This window comes from Nelumbo lutea, chromosome 5 (assembly GCF_056320005.1).
Source record: "Nelumbo lutea isolate HS-2025 chromosome 5, American lotus-T2T, whole genome shotgun sequence".
NCBI classification, from domain to species: domain Eukaryota; kingdom Viridiplantae; phylum Streptophyta; class Magnoliopsida; order Proteales; family Nelumbonaceae; genus Nelumbo; species Nelumbo lutea.
The window spans coordinates 72,572,436-72,586,401 of NC_142688.1; the positions used below are offsets into that span (position 1 = coordinate 72,572,436).

General features: G+C 42.0%; 1 long non-coding RNA gene across 1 annotated transcript; it reads right to left on the reverse strand.

Moving 5' to 3' along the window:
• Window positions 1-10,875: 10,875 nt before the first annotated feature.
• On the reverse strand, window positions 10,876-13,581 carry LOC148852883 (uncharacterized). The gene is made up of 3 exons (XR_016099773.1): window positions 12,291-13,581; window positions 11,992-12,199; window positions 10,876-11,902 (listed from the first exon to the last, which is right to left on the reverse strand). It is a non-coding gene; the product is annotated as an uncharacterized LOC148852883 (long non-coding RNA).
• Between the last annotated feature and the right edge of the window lie 385 nt (window positions 13,582-13,966).

Sequence of the window (13,966 nt, forward strand, 5' to 3'; positions counted from 1 at the left end):
ATACAAAGAAACCCAACTGGGCAGCAGATTGGAAACTGGTTAAACACTGAACACTTAATGGGCCAAAAGCCCATTTCGAACTGGGCTGATATGATCACCAGTTCATGGGGCAAATCTGAGATTAATGTTAATAAAATAATTGGGTCTTTAACCTTATCCACTCTAAGAGACCAAATTCAAATTAGATTTGAATCTGGTAACTTCCTGATAAGATCAAGAATTAACTAACTTAATCTGCAGATAGGATTAAGATTAACCCCTATCCAAATACTGATTTGGAATGGGATAACTCCCAAATTTCTTAATCAAGAAGAAAGAGGAGAAAACCCTAGGAGAAATATCAGATTTTGAACTAGGGGTTTGAGTAAACAAGAAACACATCCTGCAATCTGAGATTTGATCTCTGACAGACTCCAGAGAGAAGAGACAGTTCTGCCCTCTTCGTCCCTGGACTTCTCCTCCTTCAGCCGCCGCCACTCCCTGTTGGAAGATTGGATCTTTGCAGCAATAGGAAGTCAAGAAATCAGTTCTTGACAATAGTCTTGCAAGAAAGACAAAAGGATTCGGTGTTCAAGGTTTCCAGAGGGTTCTTGTGAAGAATCTAGTGTGTAGGGTGCACCCTGCTAGTTCCGTTCCATCCACAGCTGTGTCATATTCAGTAGGAGCGGATCTTGGTTTTTTCTTTGGGCGTGAACACCAACTTTGGGAGATATTATTTTTTCGGATCAAGTATAATCATTCCTGTTTCCTTTTGGTTCAGATCTGGTTTGTTTATGGTTCAAGTATGATCCTTGAATAATGTATTCTAAATTTAGGGAATATGATTCCCAGTTGAAAGAAGGTAGGAAATTTTTTTTTGAAATTCACCCTCCATTCCGCACCCTTTATGGTGTCCATTAGATGGATCCTACCATTCTTTCAGTGGTATCAAAGCCACAGGTTCAAATCTTGAACCAAAAGAAAATTAGATCTGACCCTGCGCAGATGAACAGAAAATTTTCTGCCAAGATCTGTGCAGAGTAATTTCTTTTTTTTTCAAGAAATGGTTTCTTGTTAAGGGCGTTTTATCTGAAATTAATTTTGTTCAATCCAAAATTTTATTTAGAATTGTTCTTTATTTATTTTTGATTTAATGGACTGTTCGAACCTGGAGATCGCAGTGCAGATTTGGCGCAGATAGTCTGCGCACCCTTTTTAATTCCTTTTATTATTATTCGGTCTGTAAATAATTTTTTTTATTTTTCTAGACTGCAAGTAATGGCGAAGTGACACTATTCTTGGGAACGACTGCAAGTGTTGCAGTTGCGGCGATAGGAACCGTAGAATTAGTTTTTAGAGAAGGAGTCATTGTACTTAAAGATTGTCTTTATGTATAGAACTTGAGAAGAAATTTAATTTCTGTTTCTAAACTGTGTACTGATGGATATACTATTTATTTTAGTAATATGATTATTGTTAAATGGAATAACAAATTCATCACATGTGGGGAAGTGGAGAATGGTCTCTATGTTCTACATCCTTCTCTAGAAACTAACTTAACCAAAACTACGTCGGTCGAAAATCCCAAAAAAAGGAATCGTGATACAATTAATCCCACGTGCCTTTGGCATTACTGACTTGGCCATATCGGTATTGACCGAATCACAAGACTGGTAAAGGATGGTACTTTGGATTTTCTAACCGTAAAAAATCTTCTCACTTGTGAGCCATGCCTTCAAGGTAAGATGACTAAGCGGCCATTTGACGATAAGCCTGAAAGATGTGGAGGCACACTTGACCTAATACATACTGATGTATGTGGTCCCCTGAGTGCTAGGACACAAAATCAACACGTGTAGTTCAACACCTTTACAGATGATTTTTCACGATATGGTTACGTGTACCTAATGAGACACAAGTCTGAATCCTTTGAAAAGTTCAAAGAGTTCAGACAGGAAGTCGAGAAATAGTTAGGGAGAGAAATTAAGGCCCTTCGATCGGATCGAGATGGCGAGTATCTCTCTAATGAATTCAGGGACTACTTAAAGGACAATGGGATAGTGTCACAACTAGCTCCTCCTGCTACACCACAACTCAACGGTGTTTCAGAGATGAGGAATAGGACCTTGTTGGACATGGTCCGGTCACTTCTCGTACGCTCAGAATTACCCACATCCTTTTGGGGATATGCATTAGAGACTGCTATCTACATGCTAAATCGGGTTCCAACCAAATCAGTTCCGAAAACTCTATATGAACTATGGACCAGAAGGAAGCCAAGTGTAAGACACTTGAAGATTTGGGGTTGTCCTTCACACGTTAAAAGAACAAGTGCGGACAAGTTGGAATCCAAAACCAGTCGTTGCCTATTTATAGGCTACCCAAAGGATTCAGTGGGTTATCTATTCTATGACCCAAGTGATCAGAAAGTGTTCTGCAGTCGAAACGCCCAATTCTTAGAATCTGAATACATCATGGACACTCACCATTAGAAATAGTTCTTGATGAGGAGAGCTCAGGAGTAGTGGGAGATGTCCCACAAGTTCTAGGTAGTGACCAACCTAGAAGGTCCACCCGGGTATCCAGACCACCAGTCCGATATGGTTATGACCAGGATACCTACCTGGTGGAAGCCCTGACTAGTGAAGAGGATCCCGTGACTTATGCGGAAGCTATGTTAGACATAGATTCCCAAAAGTGGGTGGAGGCCATGAGAGCTGAGATGGACTCAATGGAGACCAATGGAGTCTGGACTCTAGTAGATCCGCCCTCCAGGTAAAAGCAATTGGTTGCAAATGGATCTACAAGAGGAAGAAGGGCCCTGATGGCAGGATTGAGACCTACAAAGCTCGCTTGGTGGCGAAAGGGTATACTCAGAAAGAAGGCATTGATTATGAGGAAACCTTTTCACCCGTGGCCATGCTTAAATCCATTAGGATCCTGCTAGCTGTAACAGCATACCATAACTACAAGATTTGGCAAATGGATGTCAAAACCACGTTCCTGAATGGAGATCTTAGTGAAGATGTCTACATGCAACAGCCGCAATGCTTCATTGCTGCTGGTCAGGAACACATGGTATGTAAACTCAATAGATCCATATATGGACTTAAACAGGCTTCTAGGAGTTGGAACATCCGTTTTGATTCTGTCGTCAAAATGTTTGACTTTGAGCAGAATCCGGATGAGCCCCGTGTTTACAGGAAATCCAGTGGGGATAAGATTACCTTTTTGGTATAGTACGTGGACAATATCCTACTCATTGGGAATGATGTAGGAATGTTGACTCCGGTCAAGGTATGGCTGTCATAGCAGTTCTCCATGAAAGATCTTGGAGAAGCTTCATACATACTAGGTCTTCGACTCTATAGAGATAAATCGAAGTGGATAATTGGATTATCCCAGGCTGCTTACATTGACAAAATTGTCAAAAGGTACAGCATGGAAAACTCCAAGAAAGAAAATGTTCCTTTCAGACATGGAGTAACTCTCTCCAAGAAAATGTCTCCCAAGACTTCTGAGGAGAGTGAGGGCATGAGAGACATTCCCTATGCCTCAGCCGTAGGGAGCATCATATATGCCATGCTGTGCACTCGCCCAGACATAGCTCAGGTGGTGAGTGTGGTAAGCAGATTCCAGGCTAACCCAGGGCAGGAGCATTGGACTGCTGTGAAGAACATACTTAAATACCTTCGAAGGACAACAGTTTTGTCTGGTATTCGATGGTAGTTTACTACAAGTTCTGGGGTATACCGATGTCGATTTCCAGTCGGATCTAGATGATAGAAAGTCAACATCTGGGTATGTTTTCACGATAGGATCGTGTGATGTTTGCTGGAAAAGCAACAAACAGGGGTCCACTACAGACTCCACAACCGAGGCCGAGTACATTGCCGCAAGTGAAGCTACCAAGGAAGCCGTGTGGATGAAGAAATTCATACACGAATTGTGAGTGATTCCGTCCAGCACATCACCCATCCTGTTGTTGTGTGACAACAATGGAGCGATCGCCCAGGCTAAAGAGCCTCGTGCCCACTCAAAGTCAAAGCACATCGAGAGGAAGTACCATGTACTACGGAAGATCGTTGGTAGAGGGGACGTCCTAATTCAGAAGGTAGAATCAGCGGAAAATGTGGTAGACCCATTGACTAAGCCACTAACACAGAAGGTGCTTGAGAAACACGTAGAAAGTATGGGACTCCGGCTTGTACCAGATTGAACCTAAATGCAAGTGGGAGCTGTTAGACAGTCTTGTATGCCCTTAGCTTCAATCAGATTTGATGTACTTTTATTATTTAGTGGAAATAAATTAAAAGTGCATGTTTGATTCATGTTGTTTGGTGTAATTCTGTGTAAAACCCTAAAACTGGACACTTATAGAAACTTGTGTTAATTTTAAATGTTCACAGCCATTGGATAAGTCTGGGGAGATTTATCCTACCAAGGCTGATACTGATGTGTCACCAAGTGTTGGAATGGCTTGTTTCGGCCATCAGGGTAAGACCCAACACACATGCAGTATAGGATTGCTTGAACCCATGAACCGGACCAGACTTCCAGTATTGCCCTAGACATTGGAGACAGATGGGCAAAACTGGAAAGTTACACCTGACCCATAGACTCGATTATGACACATCACTAGGTGTCGGATCGGACTGTCTTTGATGTGTCAATCAGTGAGATCCCTAGTGGGGGTCCAAACCTGGACATGTTGGGGCAGTCTGAGAATTCATCTGAGTGAGTGGTCATAGTGACAGGATCGGCCCCTTTGTCAGACAATGGTAATGATCGGGAATGCACTCTCTCTAATGGAAACCAAACTATCGGCAGTTGATTTCAATCGTTGGAATTTTGTTTTGCAAAATTAATATATAAATATATGTATATGTACGGTTTCAAAAGATTTGCAAAAGGTTTTAATTCCCAAGATCCATGTGAGTGGAGAGTGCGGCACTGTTCCTTGCAGCCGAGGGAGAGGTCTTCTCTTGTCGGGCAATGCTTGATCATTAAGGGCTGAGAGGTTAAGTGTAAGACCATTTAGGATAATACCTGATGGGCTAATCTTGCACCTGCCCACAGTCCCTGGGTTTTTATAAGATGGCTTGGCCCGGGGACCACTTAATGTAAGTGTTAGGCCATAGGGTTCATGTGATGGGTTCAAGGGGGTCACTAAGTCTTTCAATGAATTTGGTTGGGCCTTGTAATAAAGGCTGGGCCGAACCCATGTGGCTGGTGTGTAGACCAGTGCTTGGGTCCCACGCCATACAAAGAAGCCCAAATGGGCAGCAGATTGGAAACTGGTTAAACATTGAACACTTAATGGGCCAAAAGCCCATTTCGAACTGGGCTGATATGATCACCAGTTCATGGGGTGAATCTAAGATTAATGTTAGTAAAAGGATTGGGTTTTTAACCTTATCCACTCTAAGAGACCAAATTCAAATTAGATTTGAATCTGTTACCTCCTGAGAAGATCAGGAGTTAACTAACTTAATCTGCAGATAGGATTAAGATTAACCCCTATCCAAATACTGATTTTGATTGGGATAACTCCCAAAATATTGGGAGATTTCTTAATCAAGAAGAAAGAGGATAAAACCCTAGGAGAAATATCAGATTTCAAACTAGGGGTTTGAGTAAGGAAGAAACACATCCTACAATCTGAGATTTGATCTCTGACAAACTCCAGAGAGAAGAGACAGTTCTGCCCTATTCGTCCCTGGACTTCTCCTCCTTCAGCCGTCGCCACTCCCTGTTGGAAGATTGGATCTTTGTAGCAACAGGAAGTCAAGAAATCAGTTCTTGACAATAGTCTTGCAAGAAAGACAAAAGGATTCGGTGTTCAATGTTTCCAGAGGGTTCTTGTGAAGAATCCAGTGTAGGACGCACCCTGCTGGTTCCGTTCCATCCACAGCTGTGTCATCTTTAGTAGGAGCGGATCTTGGTTTCTTCTTTGGGCGTGAACACTAACTTTAGGAGATATTATTTCTCCGGATCAGGTATAATCATTCATGTTTCCTTTTGGTTCAGATCTAGTTTGTTTATGGTTCAAATAGGATCTTTGAATAATGTATTCTAAATTTAGGGAATATGATTTCCAATTGGAAGAATGTAGGAAATTTTTTTTTAAAATTCGCCCTCCATTCCGCACCCTTTATGGCGTCCATTAGATGGATCCTACCATTCTTTCATTTACTTCCTATTTTAGTTATATAGTCTGTAACATCATATCTCCCAAATATTTACTTCCTATTTTAATTATACAGTCTGTAACATCTTCCTATTTTAATTATACAATCTGTAACAATAGCCTCTTTAGACAATCGGAAACAATGACAATTCGATAAGATCGCAGTATCCAAAGATATATTTGATAGTCTGAAGACTATGTATGAAGAGCAAAACTGTTCTACTCGACAAAAGGTCTTAAACTTGTTTATGACCACACAGATGACTGAGAACCAACAGGTTCATGACCATTGTCTAAAGATGATGGGTTATATCAATGAACTGGAGGCTATCGGGTCAGGGCTAGATCATGACACCAAAATTGATGTTGTCCTTTATTTCTTACCTTCGTCCTTCAATCAGTTTATCATGAATTATAGCATGAATAAGCTAAATGTTAGCCTTCAAGAACTCAGTAATATATTGTAGAGGGTTGAAGCTGATTAAGAATGATAACTCGATAGCCATGCTTGTTGAACGTGGAAAATCGAGTAAGAAACAGCGAAAGGTTAAAAGGAAGGCTCAAAAGAAAGGTAGCAAAACTAAAATGTAGAAGAAAGATAAACCATCGGATGCCTGTCACTTCTGCAAACAAACCGGCCACTAGAAGAGGAATTGTCCTCAATATCTAGAGACTAAGAAGCAAGGTAATTTTGAATCTTTTATCATAGAGACCAATTTGTTGGTCACTTCTGCTTCCTGGTGTATTGACTCCGGGGCTTCAACTTATGCGTGTAACTCACTACAGGGGTTCAAGATAAGCAAAAGACTGAGTGACGGAGAAGTGACACTCTACTTGGGGACTTCTGCAACAGTTGCAGCTACAGCCATAAGAATTGTAGAACTTGTTTTCAAAGAATGAACAATTGTACTTAAAGATTGTTTTTTCATACCTAATTTAAGAAGAAAATTGATTTATGTCTCAAAATTGTGCATGAATGGTTATTCTATCTTATTTAGTAATGTGATTACTATTAAATGGAATAACAAATTCCTCACATACGACGAACTTGAAAATGGTCTCTATGTTCTCCATCCTTCTCTGAAACAAACATTACCGAAACTACGTCGGAAATAATCACCAATAAGAGGACTCATGATATAATTAATCCCACATGCCTGTGGCATTACCGACTTGGCCAGATTAATATAGATCGTATCACAAGGTAGTAAAGAATGGTCATTTGGATTTTCTAACTGTAAAAGATCTTCCAACCTGTGAACATTGTCTTCAGGGTAAGATGACAAAGCGGCCATTTACCGATAAGCCTGAAAGATCTACAGGCACACTTAACCTTATACATACTGATGTATGTGGTCCCCTAAATGTTAGGACACATAATCAAGATGTTTATTTTACAACATTTACCGATGATTACTCACGGTATGGTTATGTGTACCTAATGAGACATAAGTCTGAATCTTTTGAAAAGTTTAAAGAATTCAGACAACAAATCGAGAAACAGTTTGGAGAGAAATTAAGACCCTTCGATCAGATCGGGGCATTGAGTATCTCTCTGACGAATTTAGAGACTACTTAAAGGAAAATGGGATTGTATCACAAATAGCTCCTCCAGCTACACCACAATTAAACGGTGTGTTAGAAAGGAGAAATCGGACTCTATTAGATATGGTCTGATCACTTCTCATCCACTCAAAGTTACCTACATCATTTTGGGATTTCACATTAGAGACTACGATTTATGTGTTGAACCGGGTTCCAACCAAATTTGTTCCTAAGACTCCATATGAGCTATGGACTAGTAAGAAACCAAGTGTAAGACACTTAAATATTTGGGGTTGTCTGGCACATGTTAAAAGAACTAGTGCTGACAAATTAGAATTCAATACCAATCGTTGCCTATTTGTAGATATCCCAATGGCTTTGTAGGTTACTTAGTCTATGATCCAAAAGAGCAAAAGATGTTTTGCAATCGAAATGCCCACTTCCTAAAAGATGATTACATCATGGATAATCATTATCAGGAAGTTGTTCTTGATGAGGAGATCCTAGGGGTAGTGGGAGATGTCCCACCAGTTCTAGAAAATAACCAACCTAGAAGATCTATCCGGGTTACTTGGTAGAAGCCACGACTAATGAGGAGGATCCCGTGACTTATTCGGAACCTATGTTGGACATAGATTCCTTGAAGTGGGTAGATGCCATGAGAGATGAGATTGACTCAATAGAGACCAATGGAGTCTGGATTCTAGTAGATCCACCCCCTGGGGTAAAGACAATTGGTTGCAAATGGATCTATAAGAGGAAAAAGGGCCCCAACGGTAAAGTTAAGACCTACAAGGCTCATCTTGTGGCGAAAGGGTACACTCGGAAAGAGGGAATCAATTATGAGGAAACATTTTTGCCCATGGCCATGCTTAAATCCATTAGGATCCTGCTAGATATAGCAACGTACCATGACTACAAGATTTGGCAAGTGGATGTCAAAACTGCGTTCCTAAATGGAGATCTTACTAAAGATATATATATATGCAGCAACCATTCCATATATGGACTTAAGCAAGCTTCTAGGAATTGGAACATCCAGTTTGATTTTATTGTCAAGCAGTTTGACTTTAAGCAAAATTCGAATGAGCCTTGTGTTTATAGGAAGACCAATGGGGATAAGGTTACGTTCTTGGTTTTGTATGTACATGACATTCTACTCATTGGGAATGATGTAGGAATGTTAACTACGGTGAAAGTGTGGCTTTCACAATAATTCTTCATGAAAGATTTTGGAGAAGCCTCCTACATATTGGGTATTCGACTCTATAGAGATAGATCAAAGAGGATAATAGGATTATCCTAGTCTGCTTACATTGACAAGATAGTCAAGACTCAAGAGATACACTATGGAGAACTCCAAAAAAGGAAATGTTCCTTTCAGGCATGGAGTCACTCTCTCCAAGGGTATGTCTCCCAAGACTCCCAAAGAGATTGAGGGCATGAAAGAGATTCCCTATGCCTCAGCCGTAAGGAGCATCATGTATATCATACTGTGCACTCATCCTGACATTTCTCAAGCAGTGAGTGTAGTAAGTAGATATCAATCTAACTCAGGGCAGGAGCATTGGACCGCTGTGAAAAACATACTAAAATACCTCCGAAGGACAAAAGAATTTTGTCTGGTATTTGATAGTAGTTCACTATAGATCCAGGGGTATACTGATGTCGACTTTCTGTCAAATCTAGATGATAGAAAGTCTATATCTGGTTATATCTTCACGATAGGATCGTGTGTTGTTAGCTAGAAAAACAGCAAACAATGGCCCACCGCAAATTCTACAACCAAGGCCGAATACATTGTCGTAAATTAAGCAACCAAGGAAGTCGTTTTGATGAAGAAATTCATTCAAGAATTAGGAGTAGTTTTATCTAGCACATCACTAATTCCATTGTTTTGTGACAACACTAGAGCCATTGCTCGGCTAAGGAGTCACGAGCCCACTCGAAGTCGAAGCACATCGAGAGGAAGTACCATGTATTGCGGGAGATAGTTGGAAGAGTGGACATCATGATTCAGAATGTAGCACTAGCAGAAAATGTAGCAGACCCATTAACTAAGCCACTAACACAGAAAGTGTTTAAGAAACACGTGGAAAATATGGAACTCCGGATAGTACCCGATTGGACCTAAGTGCAAGTGGGAGCAGTTAGATAGTTATGCCCTTAGCTCAAATCAGATTGATGTATCTTTCGAGATTTATTGTAAATGAATAAAGTACATAATTGATTCATGTCATTGTGGTGTGTTTCTGTATAATACCCTTAAACTGGACACTTAAGAGACTCGTGTTACTTTAGAATCTTCACAACTATTGAATAGATCTGGGGAAATTTATCCTGCCAAGGATGACACTAATGTGTCGCCAAGTTGGTTGGTGTGGCTTGTCTCAACTGCCAGGGTGAGGCCTGAGGTACATGTAGTGTGAGTTTTCTTGAAACCCTGAACCAGACCAAAATTCAAGTATTGCCCTGGACATTGGAGATAAATGGGCAAAACCGGAATGTTACATCTAACCCCTAGACTCGATTATGGTACTACACTAGGTGTTGGATCGAGCTTTTTTTTATATGCCAATCAGTGAGATCCTTAGAGGTGGTCAAAACCAATGTATGTTGGGACAGTCCGAGAATTCATCTGAGTGGGTGATCATAGTGACAGGATCAGCCCCTTTGTCGGACAAAGTGAATGATCAGGGATGCACTCTCTCTGATGAGAACTTAAACTACCGGTAGTTTATTTAATCCATTGAAATTTGTTTTACAAAATATATTTATATAGAGATATACATATTTATATATTATGGTTCTAAAATGTTTACTAAAGGTTTTAATTCCCGATATCCATGTGAGTAGAGAGTGTAACACTGTTCTTTGTAGCTGAAGGAGAGGTCCTTTCTTGTCGGGTAGTGTATAATCATTATGGGCTGAGAGGTTAAGTGTGAGACCATTTAGGGTAATACCTGATAGGTTAATCTTGCATCTGCCACAGTCCTTAGTTTTTCATAAGGTGGTTGGACCCAACGACCATTTAGTGTAAATGTTGGGTCCATTAAGAGTCCATAGTGATTAATTTAGGGTTTCACTATCTCGTACAGTGAATTCGGCTAGGCCTTATAACAAACTCTTTACTACTTAAAGAGTTCAGATCCAAATAAATATTTGAAAACTCCTAATCAGATTAGGAAGTTGTCTCTTTAAGGCTATAAATAAGAGAGCAGGGCGGACATGAAAAATACACCAGACAAGACATAGTACATTGCAAAGTTCTTCCTTGTTCTTGCTACCCCTACCTAGTTCGATCTCCACTTGTTCTTAATATTGCTTCTTGGTAGAAGAAGCAATCTGAAGTCGTGCTCAACAGCCTTCTACTCCATTCTTGTTAAAGAATTCGGTTCTTGCTAAAGAATCATCCTATTGATCTACTTCACCTCACACTGTGTCATTTTCAGTGGAAACAGGTTTTGGTTTTCTCCTTGAGCGTGAACACCTTCATTGAGAATTACTGCTACTTCGTATCAGGTATATCCCTCTCCTCCCTTTTGGTTTCAAATCTGATCCGGATTGGTTCAAGATTGGTCCTTGAAAATGTAATTTTCTAAAATAGGCCAGACGGGAGAGAGAAATTTTTGAAATTTCCCCCAACCTTTCTGCAGTGTTGAGCCATCCATATGATGGATCTCACATCCTTTCATGTGGTTGTAGCAATACTCCAACAACTCCCGCCATATCTGGGCCAGGTCCTCCTCGTATGATTATTCCTTAGAAGGAACAATAAACTCGAGCTCCATGTCTCCATTCCCTAAGTGGCGTTCCAAGTAACCCGATGCTTCAGGCATCGTAACATCGTTGACCTCAGGCTGTGGAGAAGCATCCCTGGAAGCATAGCTAATCGCAATAGGGGATCGAAACTCAGCAGACGCTATCCCCCCTGCATTCCCGGAGGCATTAGCATCGTCAATGGCAATGATAGATTCCACACATTGTGTTGCTGCCTCTAATCCCATATCTAGCTAATTGGCCTACCGTACCTCCTGGACAAATAGAGCCACAGACGTCACGGCCACCTTCAACATCTTCAGCAACAACGGGTTCAACCCTTGGGGGGCTGCGTTGCCCTCAACTCCTCGGCTAGACGCTTGAAGAAAAGCGGTGTGGCGCCCTGGCAGGATATTCAGAGAATAGAGCCTACGAAAGCCAGATACAAGCAGTTAGCCTAATGAAACTGGTCACGGGCCAAGTTACGAACAGACAATGAAATACAACCGTGACTTAACTCTTGACCTGCCTCATCAACTCCTGAAACACCTCTATCGGGTTAGGCTTCATCACGGTCAACCCGCCTCAGAACAAAAGACTTTTTCACAGTTAATCCTTGCAACATATAATAAACATAACAGACTCCTCTGTTGGGGCCTCCATCATCTGCTCCGGAGGGACCACCGGAGCATCTATGACAACCTGATCGCCATCACTCCCAATAGGCTGCAAAGCCGAAAAGACAAACAAGCTTAGAACAGTTTCGTTTCAACACAACCCAGAAAGAAAAACAGAGCACAACTTATAAGAATCTTACAAAATCATCATTTCTGAGATCTTGCTTTGGGTGAGGGGAAGCCTTCCTCTTCATTCGCCCACTCGAAAATCGAACGATAGCTCTCCCGGGAGAGGGTACCACAACCACTAGCCCCGCTGGCTTCACAATGGAAGCAGCACCTTCCATAGGAGTTGTTGTTGGAGCCCCTTGGCCATCTATAAAAACATGCGATGAGGCGACAACTGGAGGTTTTGGCACCGCACTAGGCCATGGAGGTCTGGGCACCCTCACAGACCTTGCCCTCTTCGCAACAAGGGGACGACTACTCTCCCCCTCCTCCAACACAAGAGGCCCCTTCTTGCACTTGCCCCAACCTTCTCCGATGACTGTAGCACGACAGAGGATCGGATGGCACCACGGTTGGTAGTGTGACCTTCCAGAGGGGCTAAGGAATGTTGAAGCCTAGAGGTCTTCCTGACTACCTCCTAGAAGCCCACGAACAGCACACAAAGATATGATAACTGTAGAGCCCTACATCTTGGCACCCTGAATAAACATGCAACCGGCAAATGCGGGTACCCCAAAAAAGCATGATTGTGCCGCCGAGTCCAAAAAACATCCTCTCCCAAGGAATATAAAAACTGGCCACCTAGATCATCATACCCAAACTGATGCATCACCCGATCTGGACGGTAAACGGCCAGTTGCACCTCACCATTGTCGTCAAGGTAGGTCACCACCCCGGGCCACGTGACTAACCGCACTATACCCGCAGCAGGACTATTAACATCTATAGCACACTATTGATCCGCGTCGCTAGGAACAGGCGCACCAACACAAAATGGGATGGCATTGCGAACCAGGTGGGTGTAATCCATTCAAACCCATCTAACGAAGCCAACCTCACGCCGATTTCAGCCATCTTAAAGCTCTTATGACGAGTGGCTTGCAACCACCTCTTCCCTCTACAAACTTCAAAAATCGTATCTTCGAATTCTTCCCCGTGCGAAGTTGCTACAATGACCCAGACACAGTGGAGCGAGCACGGGATGATGACAAGATCGAACCGCTCGCACAAATACATCCATAAAAACGGTGCACATATGTAACTGACACACCTCTTGTAGCTGGGATCCACTAAGTGCTGCACAGTATCGTCCAGCTGCTCATAAAAATACCCCACGAACATGCCCATATGTGGCAAGAACACCAAGTGACACCAACGATGTACGCAGACTGTAATCCGGAGGACAGGGGAAGAGGAGTTGAGAGACAACGTACAAAATGAAAGACGTGATATGGCATTGACTACTTCTTACCATTACGTCTTGTCTGCTGTAGGATTCGAACCAGAACTTGAAACAATGGTCTAATGACATCTTCCCAAGGGAGGTAGTCCAATCTTCTTGTGCCTTGAACACCACAATCTCACAACGAAGTTCGTTGCATAACTCCCTGTAATCTGCCGGAACAGACTCGACATGCAGGAGATGGTGGGTAGATAGAGCACCGCCAATGTGTTACGATTCAAAGCAGGCTTAGCCTTACCTACGCTTGGCAGGCTTACGTTAGGGACATGCCCGTCATTTTCGCCTGTAAGACTTTTGGGAGAACTGATGTCATCTTCAGGCAGACCACCAAAAGCTTAACGTACTCTTTGAGGAGGGGTGGTCGACCTCCTTGGGTGCCTAACCTTGGAACTCCTAGACCATCAT